Source organism: Salmo salar, chromosome 25 (genome assembly GCF_965601325.2).
Source record: "Salmo salar chromosome 25, fSalSal1, whole genome shotgun sequence".
In the NCBI taxonomy this organism is placed as follows: domain Eukaryota; kingdom Metazoa; phylum Chordata; class Actinopteri; order Salmoniformes; family Salmonidae; genus Salmo; species Salmo salar.
The window spans coordinates 33,300,522-33,321,283 of record NC_138315.1 but is presented as its reverse complement, the minus strand read 5'-3'; the positions used below and the strand labels follow the sequence as shown (position 1 = coordinate 33,321,283).

General features: G+C 43.9%; 1 pseudogene; it reads left to right on the top strand.

The window, feature by feature from the left end:
* The first annotated feature begins 8,732 nt into the window (after positions 1 to 8,732).
* Positions 8,733 to 20,196, top strand: LOC106586557 (interleukin-1 receptor type 1-like; annotated as a pseudogene).
* The last annotated feature ends 566 nt before the right edge of the window (positions 20,197 to 20,762 follow it).

The following is a 20,762-nucleotide window of genomic DNA, read 5'->3' as shown; positions in this document are numbered from 1 at the left end:
GGACAGGAGGGCCACTCGGGCTGGGCCGGAGGACAGGAGGGCCACTCGGGCTGGGCCGGAGGACAGGACGGCCACTCGGGCTGGGCCGGAGGACAGGCGGGCCACTCGGGCTGGGCCGGAGGGCAGTCGGGCCACTCTGGCAGCTCCGGGCAGTCGGGCCACTCTGGCAGCTCAGGGCAGCTCAGGTGACTCTTGACTGGCGGGCAGCTCAGGTGACTCTTGACTGGCGGGCAGCTCAGGTGACTCTTGACTGGCGGGCAGCTCAGGTGACTCTTGGCTGGCGGGCAGCTCAGGTGACTCTTGGCTGGCGGGCAGCTCAGGTGACTCTTGGCTGGCGGGCAGCTCAGGTGACTCTTGGCTGGCGGGCAGCTCAGGTGACTCTTGGCTGGCGGGCAGCTCAGGTGACTCTTGGCTGGCGGGCAGCTCAGGTGACTCTTGGCTGGCGGGCAGCTCAGGTGACTCTTGGCTGGCGGGCAGCTCAGGTGACTCTTGACTGGCGGGCAGCTCAGGTGACTCTTGACTGGCGAGGCTGGGCTGACGCACTAGACGCCTGATGCGTGGGGCTGGTACTGGACTGCCAGCCTGGAGACACGCACCTCCATGCTAGTAAGTATGGCGGGAAACACCGGACCGTAGAGGCGCACTGGCGGTCTTGAGCGTAGGATTGGCATCACCCCTTCCGGCTCGATGCCTACTTCGCCCTGGCACATGCGGGGCTCTGGTACTGTGCCTACCGGCCTGAAAATCCCAGGCCTCACCACAGCCCCAAAGCACGGGACCTGTCCAGTCTGCTCTACAAGGGTACGGGGAGCTGGCCTGGGGCTCCAATCTCGCCCCGCCAAATAGCCCTTGTGCCCCCCCCAAAAAAATCTTGGGGCTGCCTCTCGGGTTCTACCTGCCTCCCAGGCAGGTTGTCACAGTGGGCCCACAACTGCTCCCATGTCCAGTCAATCCTCTCCTCCAATACTTCCAGCGACCAGGAATCCATCTCCTCCCGAGCGCGCTACTTCCAATAGTCCTCTTCTCCGCTGCTTGGTCCTTTGGTGGTGGGTAGTTCTGTCACAAAAAGAGTCGTGTTGAATAGACCAAACTGCAGCGGGAATATGGATGCTCATGTTTTAATTCAAAAAAAGGAGTAAAGCATCCATTGGAAAAACAATACACACGACAGGAACAGTCTTACAGGCATACAAAAACGCAGTGCAAGAACAACTACCCACAACCCCAAAGAAAAACACACACACCTATATAGGACTTCCAATCAAAGGCAACTCAACACACATGCCTTCAATTGGAAGTCCCAATCACCAACACAAACATTCACACACACAAAACTGCCACGTCCTGACTCCAAAACTAATACAATAGCTCCATCTGCTGGTCAGGATGTGACAATAATAGTAGAGAGAATGATTTATTTCCGCTTTTATTTCTTACATCACATTCCCAGTGGGTCAGAAGTTTACATACACTCAATTAGCATTTGGTAGCATTGCCTTTAAATTGTTTAACTTTGGTCAAAGATTTCGGGTAGCCTTCCACAAGCTTCCAACAATAAGTTGGGTGAATTTTGGCCCATTCCTCCTGACAGAGCTGGTGTAACTGAGTCGGGTTTGTAGGCCTCCTTGCTCACACACGATTCTTGAGTTCTGCCCACAAATTTTCTATAGGATTGAGGTCAGGGCTTTGTGAATACCACTCCAATACCTTGACTTTGTTGCTACAACTTGGAAGTATGCTTGTGGTCTGTCCATTTCGAAGACCCATTTGCGACCAAGCTTTAACTTCCTGACTGATGTCTTGAGATGTTGCTTCAATATATCCACATCATTTTCCTTCCTCGTGATGCCGTCTATTTTGTGAAGTGCTCCAGTCCCTCCTGCAGCAAAGCACCCCCACAACATGATGTTGCCACCCCTGTGCTTCACGGTTGGGATGGTGTTCTTCGGCTTGCAAGCCTCCCCCTTCTTCCTCCAAACATAACGATGGTCATTATGGCCAAACAGTTCTATTTTTGTTTCATCAGACCAGAGGACATCTCTCCAAAAAGTACGATCTTTGCCCCGCATGTGTAGTTGCAAACCGTAGTCTGGCTTTTTTTAACCTCTTGGGGCTATGTGGGACGCTAGCGTGCCACCCGTGGTGCACCCTATCAACAGCAGGTGCATTTCAAGAGCGGCAAATTTGAAACCAAATAAATGTCAAAATTCAAATTTTTCAAACATACAACTATCTTACACCCTTTGAAAGATAAACATCTCCTTAATCTAACCACGTTGTCCGATTTCAAAAAGGTTTTACGGCGAAAGCAAAAAGTTAGATTATGTTAGGAGAGTACATTGACAATAGCTGTGTGTAATGTTTTGTCAATTCAAAGACGGGCGTCACCAAAACCATAAAACCAGCTAAAATGATGCACTAACCTTTTACAATCTCCATCAGATGACACTCCTAGGACAATATGTTAGACAATGCATGCATTTTCAGTTCTATCAAGTTCATATTTATATCCAAAAACAGCGTTTTACTATTGCGTTGATGTTCAGGAAATCGTTTCCCTTCAATAACCGGCAGTCAAGTCAGCACCAGAAATTAAATAATTAAAATTAGAAAACATTGGTAAAATATTATATTGTCATTTAAAGAATTATAGATTTACATCTCTTGAACGCAATCAACTTGCCAGATTTAAAAATAACCTTACTGGGAAATCACACTTTGCAATAATCTGAGCACTGCGCCCAGAAAAATACGCTTTGCGATACAGACAAAGGGCCATGTTGGAGAGATCTAAAATCGAAAATACTATGTAAATAATCCATTACCTTTGATTCTCTTCATCAGATGTCACTTCCAGGAATCCCAGGTCCATAACGAATGTAGTTTTGTTCAAAAAAGCTCATCATTTATGTCCAAAAAGTTGTGTTGTTAGCACATGATCTAAGCCCGCCGGACTTCACTTCATGAACGAGGGGAAAAAATATATTTACGTTCGTTCAAACATGTCAAACGTTGTATAGCATAAATCATTAGGGCCTTTTTTAACCAGAACATGAATAATATTCAAGGTGGACGAATGCATTCTCTTTTAAAACGTTTTGGAACGAGGGTACCCAACATGACCTCGCGCGCCAGAGTCTAATCGGCCATCACCGTTCCAAGGCTCTTGTTCGGTCAGATCTCATAGTAGAAGATTCAAAACACTTTGTAAAGGCTGGTGACATCTAGTGGAAGCAATAGGAAGTGCCAAAACATTAATCAGCCCCTGTGTGTTTCAATGGCATAGGCTTAAAGGTAATTCAACACATCAGGTATCCACTTCCTGTCAGAAAATGTCTCAGGGTTTTGCCTGCCAAATGAGTTCTGTTATACTCACAGACACCATTCAAACAGTTTTAGAAACTTTAGGGTGTTTTCTATCCATATATAATAAGTATATGCATATTCTAGTTACTGGGTAGGATTAGTAACCAGATTAAATCGGGTACGTTTTTTTATCCAGCCGTGAAAATACTGCCCCCTAGCCCCAACAGGTTTTAAGGAAGTTTTGGAGCAGTGGCTTTTTTCTTGCTGAGCGGCCTTTCAGGTTATGTCGATATAGGACGCATTTTACTGTGGCTATAGATACTTTTTTACCTGTTTCCTCCAGCATCTTCACACGGTCCTTTGCTGTTGTTCTGGGATTGATTTGCACATTTCGCACCAAAGTACGTTCATCTCTAGGAGACAGAACGCATCTCCTTCCTGAGCTGTAGGACGGCTGCGTGGTCCCATGGTGTTTATACTTGCATACTATTGTTTGTACAGATGAACGTAGTACCTTCAGGCATTTGGAAATTGCTCCCAATGATGAACCAGACTTGTGGAGGTCTACAATGTTTTTTCTGAGGTCTTGGCTGATTCTTTTTGATTTTCCCATGATGTCAAGCAAAGAGGCACTGAGTTTGAAGGTAGGCCTTGAAATACATCCACAGGTACACCTCCAATTGACTCCAATTATGTAAATTTGCCTATCAGAAGCTTCAAAACCCATGACATCATTTTCTGGGATTTTCCAAGCTGTTTAAAGGCACAGTCAACTTAGTGTATGTAAACTCCTGACCCACTGGAATTGTGATACAGTGAATTGTAAGTGAAATAATCTGTCTGTAAACAATTCTTGGAAAAAGTACTTGTGTCATGCACAAAGTAGATGTCCTAACCGACTTGCCAAAACTATAGTTTGTTATTAACAAGAAATTTGTGGAGTGGTTGAAAAACAAGTTTTAATGACTCCAACCTAGGTGTATGTAAACTTCTGACTTCAGCTGTAGTTCTTAAAATCTGTTGTAGACAAACCAGTTACACGTTCAATCTATAGGTTTACCAAACGTTTTGGTGATCATCAGTTAAGAGCAGTCGGATTATGTAATATTAAAATGTACATTAACAAAAGAGAAAATATTCACATCAAAATGAATGTGACCATTGTATTGTGAGAGGCAATTACTTTATATGAACATGTATTGCAATGTGGAGCACGTATTCTAGATAAACACTGTGTGTGTTAGACTTAGTCAATTGAAAATGTGCTTAGAGTTTTGATTATCTCTTTTGAGTTTTGTACTAAGAGTTGTGAAAATTGCACCAAAGCAATTAAAACACTACATTTCTATAAATATTTTGCTGACTATTAACAAATACCATATATGATATATTTAAGCATATTATTGTAGTGTTCTCTGAATCTTCCTACAAACTTCCCAGAAAGGGTGTGATGTTTGCAGAAGTTGGTTGTGTGCCAGCTCTTTTGTTATGGCTAATCTTCATACAAGTAGGCCTTTAGCTGTGACTGGTAACCTGTTTTACTGTTATCCAATGCCATTTGAAATGAATAATTTATGTAATCTTTCAAAAGTATTTTAACTCATGTCAAGTGAAGTTAATATGAGAAATAATCAAATGGTTCATTCTAGTAGTGGTTCAATTAAACAGTGTTAATGAGTTGACTTATAATGATTTCAAAATCCATGAGCTGTGAAACATTAATGAAATATATAGGCCTATAAAGATACATTGGTGTGTTAACTAAACGTTAACAAGGAGTGTTTGTTTTTATCAGTAGACCTAACATTCATCCACCTTTTTAGATAAGAATTGCTTCTCTAAAATATATACACTTCACATTTCAATTATTACTAGGCCAAGTTCTAACCTCACAAATTCCCATTGGCAGTGGCGCAAAGTAGAACACGGGCTTGGTGGGTGGCGTGTAATGGAACCAGGCATAAGATGCACTCTTGAGACAAAAGCAGGTCCAGGTAGGTTAAAAGTGTCCAGCCTGGTCTCATGAACAAGACGTAACGTAGTAAATGTAAATCCGGTACCCTCAAATTAGAATGATATGTTACGTTTGGTATGGTTACATAAGACAGATGGTTGCTTAAGGCAAAAACAAAAGTAGGGTGGTTGGTCATGGTGGACGTATAACACTGTAACGGGTGTCGTAATGATTGGACCAAGGTGCAGCGGGAACGTGTATACTCATCTTCTTTAATTGGTCAAAAGAAGGCAAAACAAACAAAACACGTATACAAACACAACGAACGACACTAACAGTCCTGTCAGGTGCTCAGACACTAAACAAGGAGACAACTACCCACAATTCCCATTACAAACACACCCCTATACATAGGACCCGATCCTGTAGGTTTATGCTCTACAACATTCGTAGAGTACGACCCTGCCTTACACAGGAAGCGTCGCAGGTCCTAATCCAGGCACTTGTCATCTCCCGTCTGGATTACTGCAACTCGCTGTTGGCGGGGCTCCCTGCCTGTGCCATTAAACCCCTACAACTCATCCAGAACGCCGCAGCCCGTCTGGAGTTCAACCTTCCCAAGTTCTCTCACGTCACCCCGCTCCTCCGCACACTCCACTGGCTTCCAGTTGAAGCTTGCATCTGCTACAAGACCATGGTGCTTGCCTACGGAGCTGTGAGGGGAACGGCACCTCCATACCTTCAGGCTCTGATCAGTCCCTACACCCAAAGAAGGGCACTGCGTTCATCCACCTCTGGCCTGCTCGCCTCCCTACCTCTGCGGAAGAACAGTTCCCGCTCAGCCCAGTCAAAACTGTTCGCTGCTCTGGCACCCCAATGGTGGAACAAGCTCCCTCACAACGCCAGGACAGCGGAGTCAATCACCACCTTCCGGAGACACCTGAAACCCCACCTCTTTAAGGAATACCTGGGATAGGATAAAGTAATCCTTCTAACCCCCCCCCAAAAAAAAGATATAGATGTACTATTGTAAAGTGGTTGTTCCACTGGATATCATAAGGTGAATGCACCAATTTGTAAGTCGTTCTGGATAAGAGCGTCTGCTAAATGACGTAAATGTAAAAGTAAATCAGAGGCAACGAGGAACAGCTGCCTCCAATTGAAGGCCAATCCCAATGAACTAAACATAGAACTAAACAACCTAGATCTAACATAAAAATACACTAACCTAGAACATAACCCAAAAACCCCGGAACACTCTAAACAAACACCCCTCTACATAACACAAAGCCCAACAAACCCCGAAACACTCTAAACAAACACCCCCCTCTTACATAATAACATAACCCAACAAATCCCGAACCATATAAAACAAACACCCCCTGCCACGTCCCGACCAAATTACAATAACAAATAACCCCTTTACTGGTCAGAACGTGACAGTACCCCCCCCCCCCCCCCCCAAAGGTGCAGACCCCGGATGCACCTAAACAAAAAAATAAAAATAAAATAACCCCAAAACAAAAATTAATCCCAAACTAAAGGGAGGGAAGGGAGGGTGGCCACCGTCACCGTCGGTTCTTGTGCTACACCCCCCCCCCTCTCCAACCCACCTACTATGGAGGTGGCTCAGGCTCCGGCCTTACTCCCCAACCTAACCTGTCCACCCCCGCTAAATACTTAATAAATGTTACCCCTCCCGAAGTCTCTGGGCTATGGCTCATCGCTGAAGACCTCGGGCTGATGTGCGTTGCTGGAGACCTCCGGCTGATGTGTGTCGCTGGAGACCTGGGGCTGAAGGGCGATGCTAGCTGCGCCGATTCCGGACTGTAGGGCGACTCTAGCTGCTCAGATTCTGGACTGTAGGGCGACTCTCGCTGCGCCTATTCCAGACTGTAGGGCGACTCTCGCTGCGCCAATTCCGGACTGTAGGGCGACTCTCGCTGCGCCGGTTCCGGACTGTAGGGCGACTCTCTCAGCTCCGGAATGTGGGCCGTCTCTCGGGGCTCCGGACTGTGGCCCGTCTCTCTCGGCTCCGGACTGTGGGCCGTCTCTCTCGGCTCCGGACTGTGGGCCGTCTCTCTCGGCTCCGGACTGTGGGCCGTCTCGCTCAGCTCCGGACTGTGGGCCGTCTCTCTTGGTTCTGGACTGTGGGCCGTCTCTGCTGGCTCCGGACTGTGGGCCGTCTCTCTACGGGGCACTGTCGCCGGAAGCTCTGGACGGGGCACTGTCGCCGGACACTCTGGACGGGGCACTGACGCCGGACACTCTGGACGAGGCACTGTTGCCGGAAGCTCTGGACGAGGCACTGTTGCCGGAAGCTCTGGACGAGGCACTGTTGCCGGAAGCTCTGGATGAGGCACTGACGTCGGAAGCTCTGGATGGGACTGCGCACCGACGGCCTGATGCGTGGGGCTGGCTTAGGACGCGCCAGACTAAGGACACGCACCACAGGGCTAGTGCGAGGAGCAGGAGCAGGACGAGCTGGACTGGGCTGACGCACTGGAGGCCTGGTGCATGGGGCTGGTAGTGGAGGTACCAGACTGGTGACACCCACCCCAAGGCTAGTGCGAGGAGCGGGAACAGGACGTACTAGACTGGGCTGATGCACTGGAGGCCTGGTGCGTGGTGCTGGCTTTAGAGGCGCCAGCCTAGAGACACACACCTCAGGGCTAGTACGAGGAGCAGGAACTGGATACACCGGGCCATGGGTAAGCACTGGAGGTCTGGAGCGCACCTCCTGCACAACCTGTCCTGGCTGGATGGTAATATCAGCCCTGCATGAGCGGAATGCTGGCACAGGGTGAACTGGGCTGTGCAGAGGCCTGATGGTTGCCATGCGTAGAGCATTTTTTCACTCATTAAAATGCAAATCATTTTATAACATTTTTGACATGTGTTTTTCTGGATTTTTTTATTCTGTCTCTCACTGTTCAAATAAACGTACCATTAAAATTATATACGGATCATTTCTTTGTCAGTGGGCAAACGTACAAAATCAGTAAGGGATCAAATACTTTTTTCCCTCACTGCATCTCCCTCACTAACTTTAAGCATCAGCTATCTGAGCAGCTGACCGATCGCAGCCGCTGTACACAACTTCCTACCTCATCCCCATATTGTTTTTATTTACTTTAAAAAAAATCTTTTGCACACCGGTATTTCTACTTGCACATAATCATCTGCACATCTATCACTCCAGTGTTAATTTGCTAAATTGTAATTACTTCGCTACTATGGCCTATTTATTGCCTTACCTCCATACTCCATTTGCACACATTGTATATAGATTTTTCTATTGTGTTATTGACTGTACCTTTGTTTATCCCATGTGTAACTCTGTGTTGTTGTTTATTGTTGCACTGCTTTGCTTTATCTTGGCCAGGTCGCAGTTGTAAATGAGAACTTGTTCTCAACTGGCCTACCTGGTCAAATAAAGGTGAAATAAAAATTGTAAAAATAATTTCAAAAAACTCTGTTGCACCACATCTCCCACGGCCAAGGTAAGTCAGGATGAAAGAGCAGCCAGCAAAATGCACTCTTCAAGCGAGGGAGAATGACATGAGAGGTTGTGTCACTTTGTGTTATTCAGTTTGAATGGGCAGGTTGGATTGATTGGGGATGCATTCACTTGAGCAAACCGGCTGTGTTAAACAACATATATGGTTAATGGCTTCTCCTATACCAACTGTTGCTATGATCTTTATTATGCACCATGAAAGGCTATATCCAAAATAAGGTAGGATATTTAATGCCGTGTTCCTTATCTTATTAACCTATTATAAGTAACCTGTTGGCTTAATTTCTTAAGGCTTTATTAACATTTCTAAATTGTGGCTGTAATTTAGGTGTGAGAAATGGTGCATTATGCTTGACTATGTAATGTAGCCAGCCTAATGTTTGTCTTCACCGACGCTGTCATGAGAGACAGGTGGCATCATTTATTCATTTACCTTTATTTAGCTAGGCAAGTCAGTTAAGAGCAAATTCTTATTTACAATGACGGCCTACCCCGGGCAAACCCTCCCCTAACCCGGATGACACTCCCAATCATGGCTGATTGTGATACAGCCCAGGAGTGAACCAGTGTCTGTAGTGATAACTCTAGTACTAAGATGCAGTGCCTTAGACCGCTGCGCCACTCGGGAGTAACTACTCTTTCTCAATTCAATTTCAATTTAAGGGCTTTATTGGCATGGGAAACGTGTTTATATTGACAAAGCAAAGTGAAATAGATAATAAACAAAAGTGAAATAAACAATAAAAATGTACTGTAAACATTACACTCACAAAAGTTCCAAAATAATAAAGACATTTCAAATGTCATATTATGGCTATATAAAGGGTTGCAATGATGTACAAAAGGGAAAATAAATACACATAAATATAGGTTGATTTACAGTGGTGTTTGTTCTTCACTGGTTGCCCTTTTCTTGTGGCAACAGGTCACACATCTCGCTGCTGTGATTGCACACTGTGGTATTTCACCCAATAGAAATGGGAGTTTGTCAAAATTGGATTTGTTTTCAAATTCAAAGAGCAAAAGGGGTGCACCTAAATTTTAGGAAGATGTTCCTAATGTTTTGTACATTCAGTGTATATATCTGTCTCTCTCTCTGTCTCTCTCTATTCCTCCCTCCCCCTATCTATATACTGAAGATATATATCCCCCCCCCCTGTCTATCCCCTTCACTTCACTATTTCGTTTTGAAAGCCTCTTTTAAATGTTTGTCTCTTTTTGTACATCCTGTCTACATGAATGTGGTCAAAATCTGAAATGTGCATCAGAAGAAAGGCTTGTTTCAGGTTAATTCCCTGCAAGGCCGACCCACTGGCCTTGTTTCTAAAAGATTTCTCCCACTTTCTGAACTGTTTACACCCTCCAAACATCTCTCTGATAGGTATACTTAAGCAATTAGGCCAGAGGGGGTGTTGTAAATGGCCAATATACCACGACTACGGGCTGTTCTTACGCACGATGCAACGCAGTGTCTGGACACATCTCTTAGCCCTGGTATATTGGCCATATACCACAAACCCCGGAGGTGCCTTATTTCTATTATAAACTGGTTAGCAACGTAATTACAGCAGTAAAATTAAATGTTTTGTCATACCCGTGGTGGACGGTCTGATATACCACGGCTGTCAGCCAATCAACATTCAGAGCTTGAACCACCCAGTTTACAATATACTGTATGTCCTAGGGCAAGGCCATTAGCCAAACATTATCTGCATTGATAAAGGACAGCTTACAGGTAACAAGATAGACAAGCACAGATAAGTAGCGTCATGTGGGGTGACAATACCATTGATTTGCCTTTCTATTCTGCATGCAGACAGATATTGCAGCACCCTCATCAGCAGTTTCATTTCCTGCTTGGGGTGTCTTGAAAAGGTCAGGACCTGGTCAGGACCCACTAGTGGTTCACAGCTGATTGTTTGTGGATGCAGTTGACTTTGTTTGACAGGCAGTTGGGTTTCAGTTTTCTCAGCGAGTCATTCATTTTAAGTGCTGCTTCTTCTAAATTAGATTGATGAAGTCATATTAAGTTGACATAAACCTGTAATAAGAACCTTTTCACTGTGTCATCCAGAACACCAGGGGGCAATAGAAACCCACTACATCAGTGCAGGTCACTTCTTCCAGCTGAAGTGTGGTGATGCCACTGAGGACCATACCACTGTGACCTAGAGCAGAGGGGGGAACCAGACCCTGAACATGACCTCTGGGGTGGAGGTCAGAGGGCAGGTTCTATGGTTTCTACATGCCCACACCTCCCATTGCAGACACTACACCTGTGAGAGCAGGTAAGAAACCTCTGTAAGTTACTGCATGTAGTTGTCAAATGCCTTTGTTAATTTATTTTAGTTTCTAAAGTGACTTCAAGAATGTTTGAGGTAATTCCACTATCACAAGCAGAGTTTGAGATAGGGTGATTGGTTTCCAAATCCTAAATCTATTCACGTCTCACATTAATACTTCTCAACTTCACTATTACAATAGTAAATGGAGTACTCTGGTCATATATTCATGTGTATTACAACACAGGTACCCTACTGGATCATGGGAGATGGAGTTTGTGCTGTCTGTGGACCCTGGGCCCTGTCCTGTCCCAGCTGACAACAGGGCTGTATCCCAGGGGACTAGTGAAGTGGTGTTCTACAGACAGCAAGATGTTCTTCGTCTGGACCCCACAGCACACGTCCGATGATTCAAGGTTAGGGAAGACACCCCACTAGACATACATACCATAATACCCTACTTGAAGAGCCCTGTCTTAAAGCAGTGGAGGCTCCTCAGAGGATGAATGGGAGGACCATCCTCCTCAGTGAATTTCAGAAAAATACAAACGGTAAAACATAAACATGTCACCAAATAATTTATTAAAACACACTGTTTTGCAATGAAGGTCTACAGTAGCCTCAAAAGCAGGAACATTTTACACCGAGACTTTTGAAGAAAAATAACTTTTATTTTTATTTTTTATTTATATTTACACAAGAAGCAACCTAATATCACAGAGTCAACCTCTCAGTCATTTAGTAAGTTCACCATTGGTATACATTGACTACAATACAAAACCTAGGAGACTCATGGTTCTCAACCCCTTCCATAGACTTACACAGTAATTATGACAACTTCCGGAGGATGTCCTCCAACCTATCAGAGCTCTTGCAACACGAACTGACTGTCACGACTTCCGCCGAAGTCGGTCCCTCTCCTTGTTCGGGCGGCATTCGGCGGTTGACGTCACCGGTCTTCTAGCCATCGCTGATCCACCTTTCATTTTCCATTGGTTTTGTCTTCGTTTTCCACACACCTGGTTTTCATTCCCCAATTACATGTTCATGTATTTAACCCTCTGTTTCCACTATGGTTTTTGTGCGTGATTGTTTCTATGTTCAGTTCGGTACATGATGGCTGGTTTTGCGACGGGTGCTGTTTTCACCCATGCGTAATATTTTACCGTTTGTATTTGGTCAAGTGTATTTGTTACCTTGTGCCTTCATTTTTGAGTAAAGTACGTTGCTCACTCATTTTGCTCTCCTGCGCCTGACTTCATGCACCAGCTACACCCACATGTTCACTCAATCAAAGTATCAGAAACTGAATCTAGTCCTAAAAGCATAAGCTACAGCTGGCTAGCACTGCATAAAACGTGGTCAGTAGTTGACTCAAAGAGAGATAAAGACAGTAGTTGAACAGTTTTGAACAAATTTGAGATTCATAAGGAGAAACACGAGAGAGAGAGACAGCTATCTATATTTTGCTGGATTGTTTTTCACTTTCACTTACTTAGCTAGCGGATGTAGATAGCTAGTTTAGCCTACTCAAACAACAGGCTCAACCAGAGAGGGATTCTATGTTAACTAGCTGGCTATGGCTATCCAATACAGGAACTCTTCCAAATCAAGGTAAGCTTTTGGTTTTATAAAGGAAAGGGGGCCCATCGGTGTAACTGCTAAACTGCTTGTTGACTGTACACTGTACTGCTTCTTTGTAGCGGGTATACTAACGGGTTGCTTCTAGTACGTATGTTGACTAGGACGTTAGCTAATATGGTGACACTGATGTATGCTGTGTGTAGCGGTTAGTGGTTAGGATACTGTATGATGGTTTGGCTTGGAAAGGTTTTTTGACCTGGTCACAGACAGCTGATGTGTTGTGCACTGAAGTCCACAAGCGATGGGAAAAGGTGAGAGGAGGAGAGCGCGTAGATGCGAGAAGGCATTATGCAACAAGCAAAAGGTTCATGCTGTTTGGTCCCATGTGGGTCAGTTGGTAGAGCATGGTGTTTGCAACGCCAGGGTTGTGGGTTTGATTCCCACGGCGGACCAGTACGGAGAAAAAGATTTATGAAATGTATGCATTCACTACTGTAAGTCGCTCTGGATAAGAGCGTCTGCTAAATGACTAAAATGTAATGTTTGTATGTGGCTACTATGAAAGTGAACTGTGTTTGTGTGTGACCAAGGGTGTACAGTCGTAGCCAAAAGTTTTGAGAATGACACAAATATTAATTTCCACAAAGTTTGCTGCTTCAGTGTCTTTAGATATTTTTGTCAGATATCTATGGAAACTGAAGTATAATTACAAGCATTTCATAAGGCTTTCACTGACAATTACATGAAGTTGGTGCAAAGAGTCGACCCTTCAACACCCAGTGTTGACCCTTCTTTTTCAAGACCTCCGCAATCCACCCTGGCATGCTGTCAATTAACTTGTGGGCCACATCCTGACTGATGGCAGCCCATTCTTGCATAATCAATGCTTGGAGTTTGTCAGAATTTGTGGGTTTTTGTTTGTCCACCCGCCACTTGAGGATTGACCACAAGTTCTCAATGGGATTAAGGTCTGGGGAGTTTCCTGGCCATGGACCCAAAATATCTATGTTTTGTTCCCCCGAGCCACTTAGTTATCACTTTTGCCTTATGGCAAGGTGCTCCATCATGCTGGAAAAGGCAATGTTCGTCACCAAACTGTTCCTGGATAGTTGGGAGAAGTTGCTCTTGGAGGATGTGTTGGTACCATTCTTTATTCATGGCTGTGTTCTTAGGAAAAATTGTGAGTGAACCCACTCCCTTGGCTGAGAAGCAACCCCACACATGAATGGTCTCAGGATGCTTTTCTGTTGGCATGACACAGGACTGATGGTAGAGCTCACCCTGTCTTTTTCTGGATGCCTCAAACAATCGGAAAGGGGATTCATCAGAGAAAATGACTTTACCCCAGTCCTCAGCAGTCCAATCCCTGTACCTTTTGCAGAATATCAGTCTGTCCCTGATGTTTTTCCTGGAGCAAGCTCTGTACTGGTGGTGCCCCGATCCCGCAGCTAAATCAACTTTAGGAGACGGTCCTGGCGCTTGCTGAACTTTCTTGGGCACCCTGAAGCCTTCTATACAACAATTGAACCACTCTCCTTGAAGTTCTTGCTCTCCAGCCTTGTCCTCGTCAACACTCACACCTGTGTTAATGAGAGAATCACTGACATGATGTCAGCTGGTCCTTTTGTGGCAGGGCTGAAATGCAGCGGAAATGTTTTTTGGGGATTCAGTTCATTTGCATGGAAAAGAGGGACTTTGCAATTAATTGCAATTCATCTGATCACTCTTCATAACATTCTGGAGTATATGCAAATTGCCATCATATAAACTGAGGCAGCAGACTATATTTGTGTCATTCTCAAAACTTTTGGCCACGACTGTATTCATTCCGTCAATTCTGTTGAAAGAAAAACTTAAACAGAAGCAAACGGAACGAAACGGGGATAAACATAGCTGAATTTGTCCAATATAAACTGTCGTTTGCAACTGTTGGACTAATGATTACAACCTAGATCAGCTAGATACAGGCAAGAGTGCAAGGAGGTACTGAATGTGTCATTGTCTGTCACCTTGATTACTCAAATTCTTCTCTTGACCTGTGCACCTACGTTGTAAACTTTCATTCATAGGCTAGGTTGTAGCAACCTCATGATGGGTATAGGGAAAATGATTGTGTAGTAGCCTAAACCTATCAATGTTACATTGAGCTGGGTGAATGGAATATGAATGACAGTCATCCAATATGCTGTAATAGAAATATGGCTATGCTCATAAAATAAAAAATTATCCTCATCTTAAACGTCACCGACCGCCTCTGGTCTGGCATGCATTACAATGTCATAGTAATAATGTAACAGATTCATAGTAGCTGACTTCAGCTTGTGACAATGGACATAATTCAGTCATGACTGAACTGTTGTTTAGCTTAACTATTTGCCTTGCCTGTCATGAATGTCAATTGCTCAAATTTGTTAACTTAATAAAAAACATTGAAGACATTTCTATTGTGGGATAAGTAGATAGGATTGCGTGAGCTAACTTTGACACACAGCATCTCCGATGGGATATGCACGACTGTAGCCCTGTCGACCAGCATGGAGAGAAGATCATTGAAGAAGATGGTCTGAAGAGGCTCCGGGTGATCAATGCTACTGAGAGCCATGCTGGAATTTACACCTGCCTAGTAGAGTTCTCTCTGAAGGGAAAAACCCCCACCACCGCCCACAGCACTCAGCTCAAATTTAACAAAGGTAAAGTTGTACCTCCATTTAAATTCAATTAACATATATTTTTTCTCACCACACTTTCTGTGGCTGCAACAAAGTGTGAAATTGTATAATGTGTATATCTTTTTTGACATATTTGGTGATAATTAGGTGATTTGTAAATGTGTACGTTTTGCAGCATTTCCGTTGACCTGATGATATTGATAAGGCTTTATCTGACTTTACCTGTGTGGTCTGTGCATTGGCAGAAAAAGTCCTGTTGCAACCCCAAGTTAACCTACCCCAGAAAGGAAACCGTTGTGGTTGAACCAAGTGTGAAATTATGACATCATGCTTTTTTGTAGATAATGCTATCTCTCATCCCTTGAACATTAGTGTGTAATAGAAATCTGGTGTGAAGACTGCTGGGTAATTTAGTCTTTCTGGGCCATGACTCGGAGTGTTTTCTGTTTGACGGCAGGCTCAAGGATAGAGCTGGTGTGTTCAGCGTTTCTGGGGGACGGTGAAGGTACGGAGTCAGAGAGCTCTATGTTCTGGATGGTAGATGGAAGACATACTGACCACATAGAACAGCTCAACGTGACAAAGACAACAATGTGAGTACTCTTTTAAAACATATAGTATACACTCTGTATCTCAGTATTTATCTTTTCAGAGATGTGTTTGTGTGTGAGTTTGTGTGTGTGTGTGTTTGTTCGTCTGTGTGCATGCGAGCGAGAGTTTGTGTTTGTGTGTGTGCGTATGCATGTGTGTGCATGAGTATGTATGTATGTATGTATGTGTGTGTGTGTGTGTGTGTGTGTATGTGTGTGTGTGTGTGTGTGTGTATATGTATAGAGCTCTGTCCTACACTGTCCTACACTGTGACTGTCACCATCTGACCCTCAGCCTTTTTAGGAGTAGTGGGGTCTATGGCCAGTCCACTCTGTCCATCTCTGAGGTCCGTTCTGAACTCCTCAATGTGCCTATCAGCTGCGTCGCCAGGAATGCCCTGGGTCGGGACATAGGGTTGCTACTGCTCCAACCAGGTGCTCCAAACACACTCCTTAGTAACATGAAAGACTTCAAATCGCCCATAAGAGTCTGTTTGAACAAAACGTTGGCCTTGCCATTTGTGAAAGATTTGATGTAAGGTGCTGTTATTGTAACAGTAACTTAGACTAGTAGCTACTGTCTGTCAGCACAGAATGTGATAACATTATATCTCACTTCCTTTGCTTTTAGCCATTCACAGTGGTTTCTACACATGCATGTGTCTCTGCCTGGTCTTGTCTATGGCTGTAAAGTGGACCTGGTGTTGGCCTATAGGAAACTGAACAACCTTGTGCCCAAAAAGAGAGGTGAGTAAACGTAGAAATCTCCCATGTTCACAAAAGATTCCTGGGGCCTCGTTAATCAATATTGCGTAGAAACTATTCTAAAGTACTACTTAAGAATGGAATTTAGAATGTTCATATGCATCGAAAAAGTGTGATTTATCAAACAACCCTATGAGTGTCATACGCACACCAGTATAAGATAACCATTGGTAAATACCAATTGTTCTCAGCCTCCGTGCTCGTGCACGACCTTGGCTATTTGCATTTCAAAATGCTCCTAATTAACCATATATGGTCAAAAATCATCCCTTTAAAGCCTGAGGGGAATATACAACGCCATACCATGTAATACAACGGCACAACAAAAAAATGCTAAGAAAAATAAAACGTTACCGAAAGTGAAATAGAGGTGCTAGTGTCAAAAATGTATTACAACTAAAAGGTTTTATTTGGCTGGCTCAGTTGTTTCTTCACCAGTAAAAAAACAAAAACAAAGAGAGTACCATTCAGACAATTCAAGTTGCTTTAGCAATGGCAAATATACTTCAAAGCCAACTATCCTCAGCAGCTCTCTCCTGTAGGCGTATAGGCCAACATTTCTGTTCTGCTGAATGAATGAGTCATGCGTTCCACCTTGCCACTACATTCAGCAGTGTCTTTTACGCATCACATAACTTTTATGGAGATGTGGGTGCCGTCCAGTTGTGGCTTGTCATTCAGGGCAGGTGGGGCAGAGCCAAAACGTTTTCGTTTTTTGGCGGCATGCCTGTTTTGCATGTTATTTTGGCAATAATACGTGTCACACATCAGTTTGAAAATAATGTAAAAAAAATATATATAATTGAGTTAATAAAGCCGCATACAAACATGGTCTCTTTTTGTTTTCTTAAGTAAGGCAGTTACAAAATTCAGGTGTTTCAGCGTAGCTCAGTGCTTTCTGTGGTGGTGGGGCAAGCCAGCAGAAAATACGAAGCGTTGCACCGTGATTGGCTCAGTGTTCTGTCACTCATGGGAACACTACGTCACTGCCAAGTCTAAGGGTAGAGCTAGAAAATTCAAGACACTTGGGTGCTGCCATAGAGTTACATTAGAAGTGCCCTTCGAAGAGGCTCAAGATCATTGGCCACAGATAAAATGACGTCAAATCACATTAAATCTGCAATAGCTTTCACAGTCTATGCTAGCAGTCATCCTCATGAATCAAGTCAATAGTCTACTGGCCAATCCTTTTTAATCCTGATCATATGAAGAGAAATGATAGACAAAGCGTATCGGTGTTCATCGGCCATTCAACATAAAGACGCACATTGGATGCAAATTCAACAATGAGTGGTTTGGAACGAATCAGTGTGGCTTACTGTAAGCATTGCGAAGCAATCACTAGCCTGCTATTCAGTGGAGTGGCTGTGTGGTCCAAAGTCTAAGATTAAGGCTCCTTTTTCCTAGTTTAAAATGATAAACATTCAACATTGGCCATGCTGTCAATGAAGTATGATTTGTGCCACGCTCAAAACAACTGTTAACTCTGAACTGCAAAATTGGACTTTAGTGAGTTCAAGACAACTGGGAACTCGGGAAAAATGAGCTACGACTGGGAAAATAAGTTTTGAACTTTCAACTCGGAATTGTAAATTCGTAACTCTGGCCTCTTTCTAGATCTACGACCTGAAGATCACTGATGTCATCATGATTCAACCTTTTTTTGTTTTGTTCCCAGTTGTCTTGAAAGCACCATGGGTTGTCCAGAGCGGAGACGTTTTCTCTGCAGGTTCTACCTGAGTTGCTGGAGAGACGATACGGATACACACTCTATGTCAGCGGCCAGGACAACCTCCCTGGAGAAGGTACCCAGACACATTTCTATTGAAGTTTTGCTAATGCTCTGTCATGTTACTGCTTTGGGCCAGGATTCAATCTGATGGCGGGCTGTTGACACTGCAGCTTTTAAAGGCACTTATTAATTGAGCCGACACATACAGTGTTCACCGTAATTGCGGTCTCCGGGAATGCGGGAACATTGCCTTTAAAAGCTGCACTGTTGACAACCCACAATCAGATTGAATCCCGGCCTTAATTTAGACTAATTAGGCACATAAAATTTGCTTTAGAGAAAACTCAATCGTGGCACTTTGAATGTTAAATCTACTGCATAATCCCCGTTCAATAAATAAGACTAAATTCCCATGTTTATCTGTAGCGATCCATGACGTTGCCTCTGATACTTTACAGAGAAGCAGATGACTCATAATCATCCTGTCAGCCCAGAGTGGATCCCCTCTGGACTCCAAAATTAATCCTGAGGACCAGTTACCACTGCAACAGAAGCTGCAGGACCACCCTGGCTACGACCAACAGATTGGCCTATATGACGCTTTGATCCAACATGGGCTCCGGGTGGTCCTGGTGGAGACAGATGCCAAGGTGGACTACACCTCCCTGCTTGAGTCACTGAGCTACATTAGGAGGAAGCAGGGAGCTATGAAGTGGAAACCCAGCTCTGGAAACAGCAGCTCAACTGCGGCCCCTAATGGCTACTTCTGGAAGTGTATGAGATACCACATGCCCTCTGAGCCAGAAAGGGGGTCTGAATCCTCAGCCAACAACTGGGATGAACCGTAGTATAGAACTTTATCAAACACCTGGGACATACTATAGCACAGAACTGTATTAGTTATTTGACAATGTGTATAATGATGTCTTTATATGGATATTTTGCTCTATGGCTTGGGTGGCCATCCTTGGTCTTGGAGCTTATTCCTGGAGAGCTTTTGCTGTGGAATTGAACTGTGACCTCAAGTCAAGCCTTGAATTATACTGTGACCTGTTTGTTGTTTATTTATTTTTTAAATGATCAAGATGGAAAGAAGTGGAGGGCGATCAACCAATGTGAGTCGAGATGCAACCCAAAAAATGTATCATCATTGAAAAGGAAAAGGCGCAACACTCTCTCACCATTAAAAACAAATCATTTTATTTAAGCAACTATTTAAGCTTTTATAATAAAGAACAACATGTGTTTTTAATGGGCTAGGCGGGACGAATTCGTCCCACCTACGTAACAGCAACTTGCAGCCTGTGGCGCGATTTTCAAAACCTTAAAAATCCTATTACTTCAATTTCTCAAACATATGACTATTTTACAGCTATTTAAAGACAAGACTCTCGTTAATCTAACCACACTGTCCGATTTCAAAAAGGCTTTACAACGAAAGCAAAGCAGAGTACCAAGCCAGAAATAATCAGACACCCATTTTTCAAGCCAGCATATAATGTCACCAAAACCCAGAAGACAGCTAAATGCAGCACTCACCTTTGATGATCCTCATCAGATGACAACCCTAGGACATTATGTTATACAATACATGCATGTTTTGTTCAATCAAGTTCATATTTATATCAAAAACCAGCTTTTTACATTAGCATGTGACGTTCAGAACTAGCATACCCCCCGCAAACTTCCGGGGAATTCGCTAACATTTTACTAAATTACTCACGATAAACGTTCACAAAAAGCATAACAATTATTTGAAGAATTATAGATACAGACCTCCTCTATGCACTCGATATGTCCGATTTTAAAATAGCTTTTTGGTGAAAGCACATTTTGCAATATTCTAAGTACATAGCCCAGGCATCACGGGCTCGCTATTTAGACACCCGGCAAGTTTAGCACTCACCATAATCATATTTACTATTATAAAAGTTTCATTACCTTTTGTTGTCTTCGTCAGAATGCACACCCAGGACTGCTACTTCAATAACAAATGTTGGTTTGGTCCAAAATAATCCATCGTTATATCCGAATAGCGGCGTTTTGTTCGTGCGTTCCAGACACTATCCGAAATGGTAAAGAAGTGTCGCGCGCATGGCGCAATTCGTGACAATAAAATTCTAAATATTCCATTACCGTACTTCGAAGCATGTCAACCGCTGTTTAAAATCAATTTTTACGCCATTTTTCTCGTAGAAAAGCGATAATATTCCGACAGGGAATCTCCTTTTCGGCAAACAGAGGAAAAAATCACAAAGGCGGGGGCGGTCGGGTCATGCGCATAAGCCCAGAGTCCCTTGATCGGCCACTTGAGAAAGGCGATAATGTGTTTCAGCCTGGGGCTGGAATGATGACATTCT